This window comes from Magnolia sinica, chromosome 1 (assembly GCF_029962835.1).
Source record: "Magnolia sinica isolate HGM2019 chromosome 1, MsV1, whole genome shotgun sequence".
Taxonomy (NCBI): domain Eukaryota; kingdom Viridiplantae; phylum Streptophyta; class Magnoliopsida; order Magnoliales; family Magnoliaceae; genus Magnolia; species Magnolia sinica.
In genome coordinates, this window is record NC_080573.1 from 107,315,898 (window position 1) to 107,330,212 (window position 14,315).

Consider the following 14,315-nt stretch of genomic DNA (forward strand, 5'->3'; position numbering starts at 1 on the left):
CTGGTGGGACCCACTCCGTTGGCCTGTTGTGGGAGCTCCACGTAACGCAGTGCAGCTAGTGTAAAATGATACGGCCGAGAACGTATCATGGGGTCATGGAAGAACATTTCTCCGTAGCACAAGTGTCGGGCTGATGCGTAAATCAGAACCGTCCATATAGTACACTGTATCTTGGATGGAGACGGATTGCGTAGCGCAGCACCCAGCACAAACGTTGGTACGGTATGCCGTTGAAAACGCTTTGTGGGCCCCACCACGACGTATGTGTTTTATGGAAGCGGATTGGCTGGTGTACCACAGACCAGTGATAAAGCTGCTGTAGGTACGTATCGTGCGACGACGAGCACTGACGGTCCTCGAGCTCCGAGTTGTACGAACGGTTCAAAGGAGATCAAAGTAACATTGCTACACAGTAACGTATTTATTATATCTGAATCATTCATCTATTTTTAAAAATCATTTTAAAATATTATCCAAAAAATGAACCATATCCAAAGATCATGTGAACCACACTATCATTAGCAGCAGCAATAATAATTTTCACCGTTAAAAAAGCTTTAGGGCGCACCATAACATTTATTTTACATACATTTTATTCATAAGGTCACGTAGGCCTAAATGAAGGGGAAAAACAAATTTCATATTGATCCACTAGTTTTATAACTCATATAATTTGCTAATATAAATAAAGTGGCTATATAGCTGGTGTGTGGTACACCAGGCAATCCGCTTCCATATATTATTTGTGCACGTATATTATCTCCAGCACAAGCTGCAAATATATATGAGAAATTTATTATGTTCATCCATTTTGGTAGCCCATTTTAAGTAATACAGAAAAAAATGGAGAGGAAACAAAACCCAAGTGGTTTACACTAGAGATATTTATATGCTATCTAGACAGTTTATAAGGTCATTTCTAAATGAAAATACAAAAAATTGGCCTGATACAAAACTTTGATGGTCATAAAAATGCTTTAATCATGCTCACTAAATGCCCACTCTTTTCTCTTGTGTGGCCCACTTAAGCATGGCATATACATCATTTTTAGTCTCATAGCTTGAGATAAGCTCCCGAGCTTACAAAATAGATGGATAGAGTGGATTTCCCAAGCTTACAAAATAGATGGATAGAGTGGATTTCTCACAAACATCACGGTAGATCTACCTTAGTATCCTTGCACAAAAACTTCATGCAAAACGCTTTAACAAGAAATCTGTCCTTCTAACTGATCATTTTAAGACAAAAGCCCACAGTCAATTAGACTTAATTCTCAAGTGAATAACACCCTAAGAAACAATGGTGATTAGATGCCAACCCTAACAATTGGAGGTGACTTGATGATAGGATAGCAAATAAACACTATAGTAGGCTCACTGAGATTTGAATTTGCTTTTTTTTTTTTTTCTTTACTCATACTTTAAAATAATTTTTATCTAAAATGGATGGACCGTGTGGATAAAACAAATACATCATGGTGGGGCTTAAGAAGTTTTCAACCGTTGGCATTCAATCCGCTCTATTTCCTGTGGTGTGGTTCACTTGATCTTTGGATCTGCCTCATTTTTTGTTTTATGCCGTAAAATGAGTTGAAAAATCGTATAGATGGAGTTGATAAAACACATACATCATGGTGGACCCCACATGCAATCCACGTCCACAAAATTCACGCCCTCCAGGTGGGCCTCAACGTATAAAACAGTGAACGATCAATGGATATATTATCAGGCCTCAATGAACGTTTCTGGCCCACTTAATCGTTGAGATGGGGCCTACTTTCTCAATGGCTTTAAATGTCTCGTGCACGTGCCATGTTGTCTGTACGCCCTCAGTCCACTGAGTCAGGTCTGAACATTCCACGGCTAGTTTTACGGTTGTTTCTCAGCGTTTCACAAACCTACTTGCAAGGCAAGATTTGGAAACGTTACAGGAGAGGAACGTGCTTCGAAGATTCGAGCCTACCAAGAATTCAAAGAATCACTCATTCCACGTGGATTATACTTATTAGGGTTGTTGGGAACATTGGGTGGGAATTGCATTTGGTTGACGGGTGATTTTCCGTCCACTCTTACAGAGAATTACCACAAGATTTCTAGGGATTTCAAAATCCACTACATCCATAGGTTCACATTAATGTTTATGTTTTATTCACACTATTTATTTATATACACCTTTTATGCATGAAAATTAAGTTGCATTTGCATATATCTGACCAACATCAACTGTAAAATTCATTTCATTAATTATAATTTCATGAACCACCGATTATAAGTTTTATATAATATATTGTTCTTTTCACGAATGAATAATTTAATACCATTTAATTTGGCTTTCCAAACTAGCTTAAGCAATAAAAGTTTATTTAAAAATGACATACATGATATATGAGTGATTAATTAAACTTTCAAATTATAATTTCTAGGTATAATGGATCCACATAATGATAATCTCAACCTTCTACCTAAATAATCAGGCTACTTCTACCAATTGGCAAATGTCATAAATGCCAGAGTAATAATAATCTCTGCCCAAACATACCGCCCAAACATACCATGAATTTTGTGCTACATCCGCTCCATCCATCATTAGCTCACTTAGCTCACGTTAAAATGTGAGCTAAAAAGTCATAGACAAAACTCCAGTGATATAAAGCATGGGACCCAATGTAAAAGGAACACTCACCAACAAAACCTTCGTATCTCACTTGTAATTCTTTACATGCCATCCAGCTCTCTTAATAAGGTGGGTCCCACTAAGATGGAGGGGAAACACCTTGATGGCTCTTGAAAATAACAATGGTAAATATGTAGTAAGGTAAATTTTAACTTCTACTTTAATGTCGGCAAATGTAAAATTTTGGTCATTTGCTTGTCATAAATATATATTTTCTATCTTAATGCACTATGATTGGCCTGTATTACTACTAAGGGCCTGTTTTGCAGGTCGGATTGGAAGGGATTGGATAGTATTGAAAGGGATTGAAAGTTAAATCCTGGGATTGGCCAGGCATGCCAAATAGAGTCAGTTATGTGATCCCAATCCTATGGGTCTTAAGATAATCCACTGGTAACACCCATTTTACCTTTAAATCCCATCCAATCCACCTTAGTCCAATCAAATTTGCCTAAGACGTGTTTGGTTTGAGGGATTGAAAGGGATGGGAAGGTTTAATCTCAGGATTGAGAGGGCGTGCCAAACAGACTGGATTTAGGGATATAGCAATCCTATGTTTCTCAAGATAATCCACCGACAACACCTTCATTACCTAGAAATCCATGCCATCCACCCTAATACAATTCAATCCCTTTCAATCCACCCGGCCAAACGGGCCCTAAGTACAATCCAAAACGATGTGGCATCCTTTTTTCTTTCTTTTTTTCAATTGTTAGGTGCAAGCATAGGATGGGAGTTCATGCAACAAATGCATGAAATAAATATTATAATAATTAAAATTTTAACGCACAAATATCGAGAAGAGTTTAGCAACCGTACCATTAGTTAGTCAGCAACTTTGGCATGTATCTGGGGTGGTATGCGACCGGGCTTCTCATGATACAGCTCAAAGAAGTGATTTGTTGTATATTCCCAACGTGCCTAACGTATGACATCTGGACCAGTCATTATATGGGGCCAGGCCAATTTACTCATCAGATCAACCACTCTCATCACAAGGAAACAGACGGATAGAACAACAACAATAGCCTACATTCAAATTATTCGTGCTGTCCACCTTATCAGTAGACCATATTCGATTATATTACACGGAATGCTAGCTTAATACGTATCTATCAACGGTCCGGATCTCATACATATATGCCAAGTTTGCACATGTGCGGCGATTCATCTCCACAATCTCTTATCGCGCGAATCGCTTTAAAAGATTTGTTTCGTCAATGCTGGCAAAAGCATTTTCTGTTTGATTTGAAAGCCGCGGCAGGCCAGGCAGCAACGAGCAGTGCGATTTTCAATAAAAGCCGACGAATACGACTGATGCTCGCCGCAGCTTACTAAACTGGTAGCTCATCCAGTACCAACTGTACACGTGGCATAGATTTACATCAATCTAGACCGTTGGAATTAATGGCACCATCCTAGATGGATTGTACTAATCGATCAATACTAACCTTCCAATTAGAGAGCATAAAATGGACGGATGATAGAAATGTTCGTAGGTTCTAATTAGATAAATAATCATACGGTTGAGATCATCTGATCAGTGCAGTTTCTACACTATACAACATCCATAGTGGGCCTGACGACTTAAACGGTTTGGATTGGCGTAAATGCTACAAGCGAGAAGGGATCACCCACAAAGGTGCCAAAACTTGTGCTGCCATACCAGCTTTCCATAAACATGACACATGTGTGGGAGATCAGTACCGTGAAAATGGTGGGCCCCGCTATGAGGATCACATGGCACAAAAATCAGATCTGTACGGTTGGGAAGACCAGAAAAGCTAAAAAGCAATGGAAAACCGACCGTCTGACTCAACAGGTGTGGCCCACCTTGAAATCCAATCATCATAATTTTCTAGAAGGACAATATTAATGGTGGGACCTATCTTTTTCATGGTACTGATTTCTACATAAGTGGCATGTTAGCGGGAGTTTTGGTACAGTTGTGATGAACTCTGGTAAAGAAACAGATCATGTTCCACGGTCCAAAAGTCTCAAGCGAAGACTACCGTGATGGTTTAATGATGACTATTTAGGTTGTGGTGTCCAACTCAATGCAAACTTTACATAATCTAAATTCAAATCTGACCGTCCAAATCTCATGGTTCACGGCGGATGAAGTCTATCTTGAAAACTATACCAACCATCTAATTTCTGACCATCAATTGAAGTTGTCCGCTAAAGGTAAGTGGTTAAGGCCGTTTAATTAAAGAAGTTTCTGTATATGGTAAACTCATCCTGGGAACTACAACTTTATCGGTCCAGATTGCTACTTATTTATGCCACGTGTACGATGGATGAGACACCAAATTTTCAAAAATGGTGGAAAACTACCACAGTATCTTCGATTTTTCTCCTCAGTTGCTTTTATGCGGTCTTTGCAACGAAACCGATAAATCGCTGCCGACTCATACCTTTGTTTATACATCAAAGGAAGAGAAAGGACAAAGCGGATTTTGTTGACCTGACTTTTATGTGAATTGACTAATAAACCCCTGAATTCTTTAAAATGACAAAATTGTTAAAAGAAAAAGTTAGGATTTGTGTAAAAAGGAAAGGGTATTTTTTAACTCTCAACAACATTGACCGAAAGTCGCCTCGTCGACTCGGCAATTTGAAACGACTAATACGAAGGTACCAGCAACACTGCGCATAGCCGCGTACGCGGCAGTAGATCCGAGGACAGGTACATGTACTCGGGTTTTTAATTTCTAGGGTGTCTTCCGGAAGCGGATTAGGTGCGGCCCTTACAGTGGGGCCCACTTTAATCTATGTATTGTATATCCATTCCATCTATCCTGTTTTCCAGATCATTTTAGTACAAGAACCCAAAAATAAAGCAGATCCAAATCTCAGGTGAACCATCCTAGAAGAAACAGTGTTGATTGAACGTCACACCATTAAAAAATTCCTAGGAACATCATACTGTTCCGTAATGTTTATTTTCCATCCAACCTGTTGGTAATGACACCAAAGTCCTGTACGAAGGGAAACAACAAATATCAGCGTGATCTAAAATTTTTGTGGCCCACAATTAAATAGTCAATCTTACTTTTTTTATTTTTGATAAAGTCTACCTGAGATTTAGATCCGCTATATTTTCTGCCTATGTACTGAAACAACGTAGAAAAAGAATAAACTACGCAGATATACAATACACACATCAAGGCGGGCCCTTATGATAATGGCAAGATTGTCTGGGGTGAGGCAGTCAAGTCACCGTTTACTTGAGTAGAGCTGGACAACTCACACCTGTCCTCAATCCAGTCATTAGACAGTTCTAGACAAGAAGGTCCCAATTCATGTGGTTGGATAAGGCACATTTTGTAAATAACATCTTAGCTTTTTCGATTTTTCTACATACCCACGTGTGCATACCTCAGACGGTCACTTGGTTTTCAATCTCACTGTTGAAACATAGTCCAACGGGGAGATGTGGAGTCGGACTCAAATAATTTTCAACTCATTAAGTACACGTGGAAACTATTTTTTTTTTTTAAATGACATTAAAAGGGGCGTTTGGATTGTAAGCTCCCTCTACCTTAAGTAGCTTATCTTGATTTTCACTTATTAAACAAAAGATTAAATAATTTTAAAAAATATATATAATTGATGATACACGAAACTTACTTCCCTACTATTGTAAGTAGAAAAAACATCTTATTTGGTGGTATCCAAACAGGCCCTTGGTACAAAAATCAGTCACATCTACTCATTAGGTGGGCTACACTGTAAATAAAAATTTCTATCCATTGATAAAAAGGTTAATCCTTTAATAATCTAATTTTTACGAAAGTGAACCCTGATGGACAACTAATTTGGAAATTGAATTGCATGCTAGGTAAACTTTGTGGCTCACCATAAATGTATGTGCCTTATCCACACAATTCATTTGGTTTTTCAACTCATTTTAAGGGCTAGAACCAAAATTGAAACAAATCTAAAGCTCAAGTGGACCTCAACACAGGAAACAGTAGGGATAATGATGTCTGGGGTTGAAACCTTCCTAAGACTCCCAATAATGTTTATTTGTCATCCAACTTGTTCATAAGGTCATATGGACATGGAAGAAAGGAAAACTAAAATATTAGCTTGATCCAAACCCTTTGTGGCCCGTTAGAATTTTAATGGTAGGTGTTCAATTCACATTTTCTCATGTGGTGTAGTCCATTTGAGCTTTGGATATGCTTCGATTTTGGGCTCATACTCTAAAATAAGTTGGTAAAATGGATGGACATGATGGATAACACACGTAAGTCATGTTGGGCCTCACAAAGTTTACCTGGAGACGCGAGGAGTCTCCTAGTGAGTGACCAACTCTCTATTTCCTTCTCTCTACCTCTTACACGTGCATATGGTGGGTGAAGGCCTAGTTTCTTTAGGTTTTATCACTGATTCTCTCTTGTGGTGGTTCATATAAAGTGAGAGCCATAGTTAGATAGTTCTCTCACATTAATTCATCTTTTAAGGTATTCCTTGATGTAGGATTCCTTATTAGGATGGTAGATATATAAACCTTACATTTTTGTTTCTCTTGTTTTTAGTAAGAAGAAAACTCCGTGTTGTTGCCCCGTGGAGTAGGCCTATTTTCGAATCACATAAATCCTTGTGCATGTTGTCTCTTATTTTGGTTTGACCCTTTTAGCTTCTATTTGACATTTTCTCTTGTGTTTTGGCTTCACTTACATTGATCATGTGCAAACATTTTTCTGTAACAAATAAATGAGATTTCTTCACATTTATATCAGCTCCATTAGTGCTCACTGGTCAATATGAGAAGGCTTATTACCCAATTCCAAAGGTACAACATAATACCTAAATGTACGAGGATCAACCCGGTATAAGTCGCCACCCAAATCGAGTATAATCACTCAGATATGAGGTGCAAGCTTGTCACATTTAACTAAATTACCATAAAGGAATGGGCTCATCACCCAATTCTATTCACTCCCGGATTGTTCGAACGGTACTCCGGCACGGAACCATCGGTCGGGTATTTGACGAGGACAGTTCGAACAATAATATATCAGTTCCAATAGTGCTCACTGGTCACTACGGGAAGACTCGTCACCCAAACGTAGGTCGGCAGCTTGAACACAATATCCCATACCACCATTTCCGGCTCATGAGTCCTAGTGTGATCGTATCGCACTAATGGTTATGAATGGACTCATCCATTGAGAACGGGGTATCCTAGATTCTATTTGTTCATGTCACGCATTTTGAACATAAATACTCAGTCGGCTTGCGGACTAATTTGATTGACTTGGGAGAACCCCGACGTAACCGGCATTAGGTGCAAGCATCCTCTGTAGTCCAACTACTTTGGTCGTCCATGTTCAACCCGAGTCGATCGAACATGCCTAGGATGACCGCCTAAACTCGAGCCACCCCTTAGTTCGGACAGTTAGTCAACTAATCCAACATCGTAGCAATCCTAAGTATCGCTATGGACTAAATACTACATCACGTAAATATAGCATAGGTTCTACTACACAACTATTTAGGCATTTCATCAAACATATAAGTATTCATAGGGTACCACATTCACTAAGACATTAAATCGAACATGTGAGCATGCATAAAGTAATACAATCACTCAAGCATTAAATTAAATATATGAGCATCGACAAAGTAACACATTCCACCATTTAGGCATTTCATCAAACATGTGAGCATCTATATTCAACTAATATTATATATTATAGAAAAAATCAAAATGTTAATATATTAACATGCACAAAATTATTTACAAGCATCTAATCATTGACTGTGACCTTCAAGGTTCGATAAAAGATAACTTAGAGGTAATGATCCGCACCTTTAAGAAGGAATCTCTAATTTTGAGCTCTTAGGATTAGAGATTTGAGAAAAGTCGTTGAAGGACCTAAACAAGCATACAAGCTTGTGAGATTAAGGACAAACAACTATTGAAATCCTATATCACAAGTGGCATTCAATACTTATCTCCAATCGTTGCAGAAAAAGCTTCGACAATGGCTTCGGTTATAACGAGGCGACTAGAAAGGGGATGAGAGGGTGGAGGTGCACCAACACTCACACCAACTCCACAAATCGATATAAACTTGAACTCCACAAGTGTTGTTAAACCGAGTGAATTGAATTCCGATCAAATCAATGCTAGACTTAGTGAAACTCACCGAGCCATCCCGACAACACGAGGATGCACCCAATTAGACTCAGAATCGAACCCAAGCTCAAACAATAACTAGCATAACCACCTCTAATGTTGTTGAACATGATCGAACCTACTTTCACCTCACCAGGTTAAAATGACTGAACATAGTCCCACTATTATGCTGGACTCAGTGAAAAAGATAACGGAGTCAACTCGACAACATCGGATGAACCCAATTTAAATCGGATGCACCAACTCTCCATGGTATCTTCTTCCTTATGCCTCTCTTTTCACTTCGTTAACTTCTCTTATCCTATAAGACCCAATAGTGAGCTGAATAAGAACCAGACCTAGGAATTGACCCAGATCTCTTACTAAGTTTCGTCAGCGAGTCACGAACTCGACAGCTCCCCAATATGCATCTATTTCCTATTATTTCATTCTTCCATTTCATTTTATTTCTGTTTCTTTCTGCTAAAACATCGAGCCTTAGATATGGACCCAAATCTAAATCCAACAGCACGACTCGAAGGAAAATCATCTGAGATAACTCGGTGGTTAGGCGTACGACCCAACGCTTCTCCTTCTCTTCTTCTTCTTCTTCCTCTTCTTCTCGTTATTTCCTTCTTCTCGGCCGAAGAATGCTTTGGACAGTGGGAAGTGGCCTCAATGCAACTCAGACTGAGTCAACATCCGCAACAACGATGCCTTAACTCAATCTCAGAATAATCGCCCCTCTCTCTCTCTCTCACTTAGGATGTTTAAAAATGTTTAGATTCAACTAGACCTAACCCAACATGATCCCCGACTCCGCTAAGCTGAGTCAGTATAGCACAGTAATGAATAAGAAAGAAGCTTTAAGCGCTAAAGGTGGATCGTTACTCGGTGAACTTTTCTTCGAACTTATTATTGTGGAGGATCTGGATCTTCTATCTGATGCTTGTAGAAGTGAGAAAACGAAGCTCTATAGGGCCTGTATGGTCCATGGGATTAAATGGTATGGAATTGCATTAGATGGGATTAATACCATTATTGAATAATGATTACATGTCTAGAAATACCATGGTATTTTGGCCATACAATCCGATGTTTGGGATACAATTCTTGCTAAGGGAAAAATATTGGATTAAGCAAAACCACGTTTCGTAGACCATGGATTTGTAATCAACAAACCAAATTCACAATTGATGTTGGTCACTTGTATACGTATATAACTAGAATGTCACCTGTAAAGGGCGTATATGGATGGACAGCATGGTTAGAACACATGCATCGATGTGGGGCCCACATGTGTAGTGGATTTCAAAATCTATCGAAAATCCCACATGGGACCAAATGCAATTCCATCCCACATAATCCCAACCCTTTCCATCCTCCCCAAATGTCGGATGAACTTTTGCATGGGACCAATGCAATTCCATCCCACCTAATTCCATGTACCAAATAGGCCCTTGAAGTTTGGGGGTGGCTTTAAAGGGAGAAGGGCTTAGGTGATTTTCTACGGTTTCCGCAAGAAATAGAGAAGAGGCATGATGTTTAATCTCTCTTCCTTCTTATAGCACTCCCTGATTTCTCCCAAGTTATTGGATGAAAAAGATATATGGTTTGAATTGGTCGAATGGAGGCAAGGTTTCATGCTCTCTCAAACTCACAAAAACCATTTTTTTTAGTTCAAACAACTGACAATCCATGTGCTTTTGAAATCGAGGTCTAGGATTCAAGGAAATGAAGGGCTAAGATTTACGGATGATCCCTCACAGAGATCGCCAGGCTCGCAGCTAGAAACGGATTTGCATTTTTGGAAAACACCGTGCGTAACTCAACTTGCATTCACGATCGTTCGCACGTATGCACTTGCTTGCAGGACTACCATGATTTTGGTTGGATATCATTGCTCCCCAAGATGAACAACTCAGATTTTTCATTCGGTCCTTGATGTTGGGCCATGAACATCACAGTGGATGGTTGCCCATTTAAACACACTCGGGCGGGAAAATAGAAAGACAGAGATGTTCTTTCCTTCTTCAGGTCTTCAGTCAAACCTGAATTGACAGAGTCTGGTAGTCAAGGGCGTACACGTGCTATGTACACACACAATTATTGTTTGGTCCATAATGATGTTTTGACAAATTTACTACATCCACTCATTTTGTAAGATCAAGTTAGGACAGTGGATCAAACACGTGGCAGATTCCAATATTTAGGTGGGCCACACTACTAGATTTTAGTTTTAATTAGAGGTGTATACAAGTCGAATTGAATCGAACTTGGCTCGACTCTGCTTGGCTCGGCTAGCAGGCTACCCTAGCTTGAACTTGGCTCGGCTCAGTCCTCGAGCCTAATTGGGCTGCTCGGCTTGGCTCGGTCAGCAGCTCGAGCCAGCTCGAGCCAAGTTTCAGCCGAGCTTGAGCTTGATCTTTCGAGCGAAGTTCGAGTTCTGTTCACACCCCAAGTATAGGGTTGTGATGTAGTAATAATCTCGGTAAGACCGAGGTCGAATCCACATGGACTGAACCTTGTACGTAATCTGAAAGTAACTTGAACAAGAAGTAGGCGAAGATGAAATCTAAATCAGAGGTTTTTAAGAGAGTAATGGTGAAATATTAAACTAAAACTTGTGAAATTCAAAGGTATGAAACTAGGGTGTCAATGATCTACTTGTAGAGATCAGGGAGATCTTTATGCTTGATTCAAGAACACAACTGGACTCAGAGTCCTATCTTCATCCAGATGGAAGGTATAACATTAAAGATCAACTATGAACTTCCTTTGATCCAGTTTTCAAGAGATGAGAGGTATGAGAATTAGACTTGATTCCATCACAAAATCATGCCCGTGAGACAAAGTAAACAGTAGAATTTAACTAATCCACATCCAATTTGAGAGAGTTATGAACGTAGTGAAGGGTTCCATCATCCATCCATGCCCATGAGACGATGGTGAACAACAGGGTCCCTATGACCATAACCTCCATACATGCATGAAAATACTAGAAGATATTGCAAATCTATTGTAATTTAAGTCAAACAAACCATAAAAAACTAAAGACATTCCTTATAAATAAACTAGAATTAAATACAGTTCATAAATCAAACTTAAACCAAAGGCATAAAGGAAACTCTCCCATCTCACTACAAGCTTCACCTCTTAGCCCTAGCTAAGAGGTTTAGTTTGACATGATCATGCAAAAATATCTAAACAAAGTCATAGGACAAGAAAGAACGTAAAGAAACCGAGATTAAGAAGAAGAAGAACACCAGCCAACTTCTCTCTCTCTCTCTCTCTCTCTCTCTCTCTCTCGCGCGTTCTCTCTCTTTCTTCACGTGCACAAGATCGGATCTCATTGCATGATTTTTTGCTCCACATTCCCTCTCTCTTTTATAGAAGTCTGGAGGCGGTGGCTGGGAGTGCGCAAGGAGTTACACACTCCCTTTTGCAGCGAGAACAATCGTAACAATCCTTGCATGCACATTTGACATAACCAGTTTTTATACCAAGGAGGCTCGGTTGCACGATCTGGTCCATTCAGTCTCCTTGGACTGATCGGACGTCCCTGAAGAGAAGTTTGGAAGGTCCAAATTGTGGATCCGAATCTGGCCATGGTTGTAGAATGACTCGGATCGTCCAGGTCTCGGACGTGCGTAACCGACGCACGTAACCACGTTGGACTACTTGGTGGGCCCCACAGTGATGTTTTCAGAAAAATTCACCCCGTTCATTAGATTCATGGTGAAATTTCAGTCGGAAAAGGGTGGTATTGGTTGAGTTTTGGTGATGTCCACTCTATAAAATAAATTCGTCATCCATCTTGCGTTTTCTGGCGATTCAAGTGTGTACGTATCTAAGGGACCAAAAAGAAAGCATTAACAAGGTTTTGGCCACCCTCTGGATTCAATAAACGGTCCTGATCATGCAACGGACCCATGATGGTGGCCCAATGAGAGTCACAGCGTCCCCACCTTGCAGACACTGTTCTCGCGCAGACGCTGGATCGGGCGGGGTCGGTCAGCGTATGTTGACCGGTCCGGTGCCCTGCATGTTCATGCGCACCATGTACGCGCATGACCCCAGGTGGGGTCCACTATGATGTGTATGAAAAATCCGCTCCATCCATCCATTTTGCCACCTATTTTAAGAGATTGGGACCGAATTTGAAGCATCTTCAGATATCATGCGGGCCTCAAATCAGGATTTTGGTGGCTGATCTATCCGTTGGGGTACTTCCACAGGGATCCAATGGCAAAAATTCGATATGTACGGTTAATTTATGGTCCTCAGACTATATATAAAGTTTCGATCCAAACGGATGGTGGAAACCTTGTGATCTTGTATTAAGGACGCCTTTTAGGCCTCTTTAATGTGAACAACTTGATTTTCTCGGATCTCTGGCATGTAAATTCCTCGATCTTAGTCCCCTGGGGTCCATCCCTTGCCTTGGTAACTTTGGAGCATTAAATCTATGCTTTTAATACCATTTTTCAGTCCAGGCTCCTAAATTCATCTTGTAGCACAAACAGGATTAAAATAGAGCGTTAAACATTATCATGTATGTAAAATTAGGTAATAATTGGGGTCTAATATGAAATATTTAACCCTCAATACAATCTCCAACCAGCATTTTGCTAGTCCCGAGCAAAGTATGCGAAAAATAATTTAAGAATTACGGGACAATTCCTATAAAACCGAGTGATATTTGAAAAATAATCCAGTCAATAGAATTCTAAGATTCATGAATGGTGGGTATTACTTTCTCCTAGACTCAAGTGCATGGTAAACTTCATAGTCAAGTTCAAAGTATTAATCCATCAATTAGAAAAATTCTTAACATTGAGTTCCATGGGTGTATAGTGAAACCTAAACTTATCACAATCAAAGGCTCAATTCTTTATTTTCATGATAACATTAATAATCACAAGAACATTCAAGATAACCATAACCTAAACCAAAACTTGCCTTACAGTTCAACTTTTCATTCTTCCAGCTTTTGATTTTTCCATCGATGACTTTCACGCTATGTCAACCTTTTAAAGGTAAAGCGAAGTAGGGGAATCGAACCCTCACCTATATGAAGCAAACTGATGATGAAGACCATTCGCCTAACCTTTTTCGAAGACAACTATTTTTTAAATAGGTATTATTTTTTGTTTGAACATGATGGACAAATTCCTCAGGTTGGCTCCTTCCATGTTTAGTGCCTACCGGGTTAACAATTCAACGTTGAACTGAAGCCTTAATGCATAAGCTAGGTGTGACATGTGAAATCATGACTCAATCAATGTTTAAAACTTCTAATCATGGATTAACAATTCGACTTAACTGTGAAATCTAACATATAACTGAATCCAAGAGTCATAAATTACCAACATTACGTATCTTATACGTCTAAATCAAATATGGCCGTCAAAATCACTTCGAATTCACAAAAATATCCAGAAAAATTTTTAAAAAAATTTCACAAATTTTTGCTCAAGACCAAGAAAATACTAATTAGGTAACCTA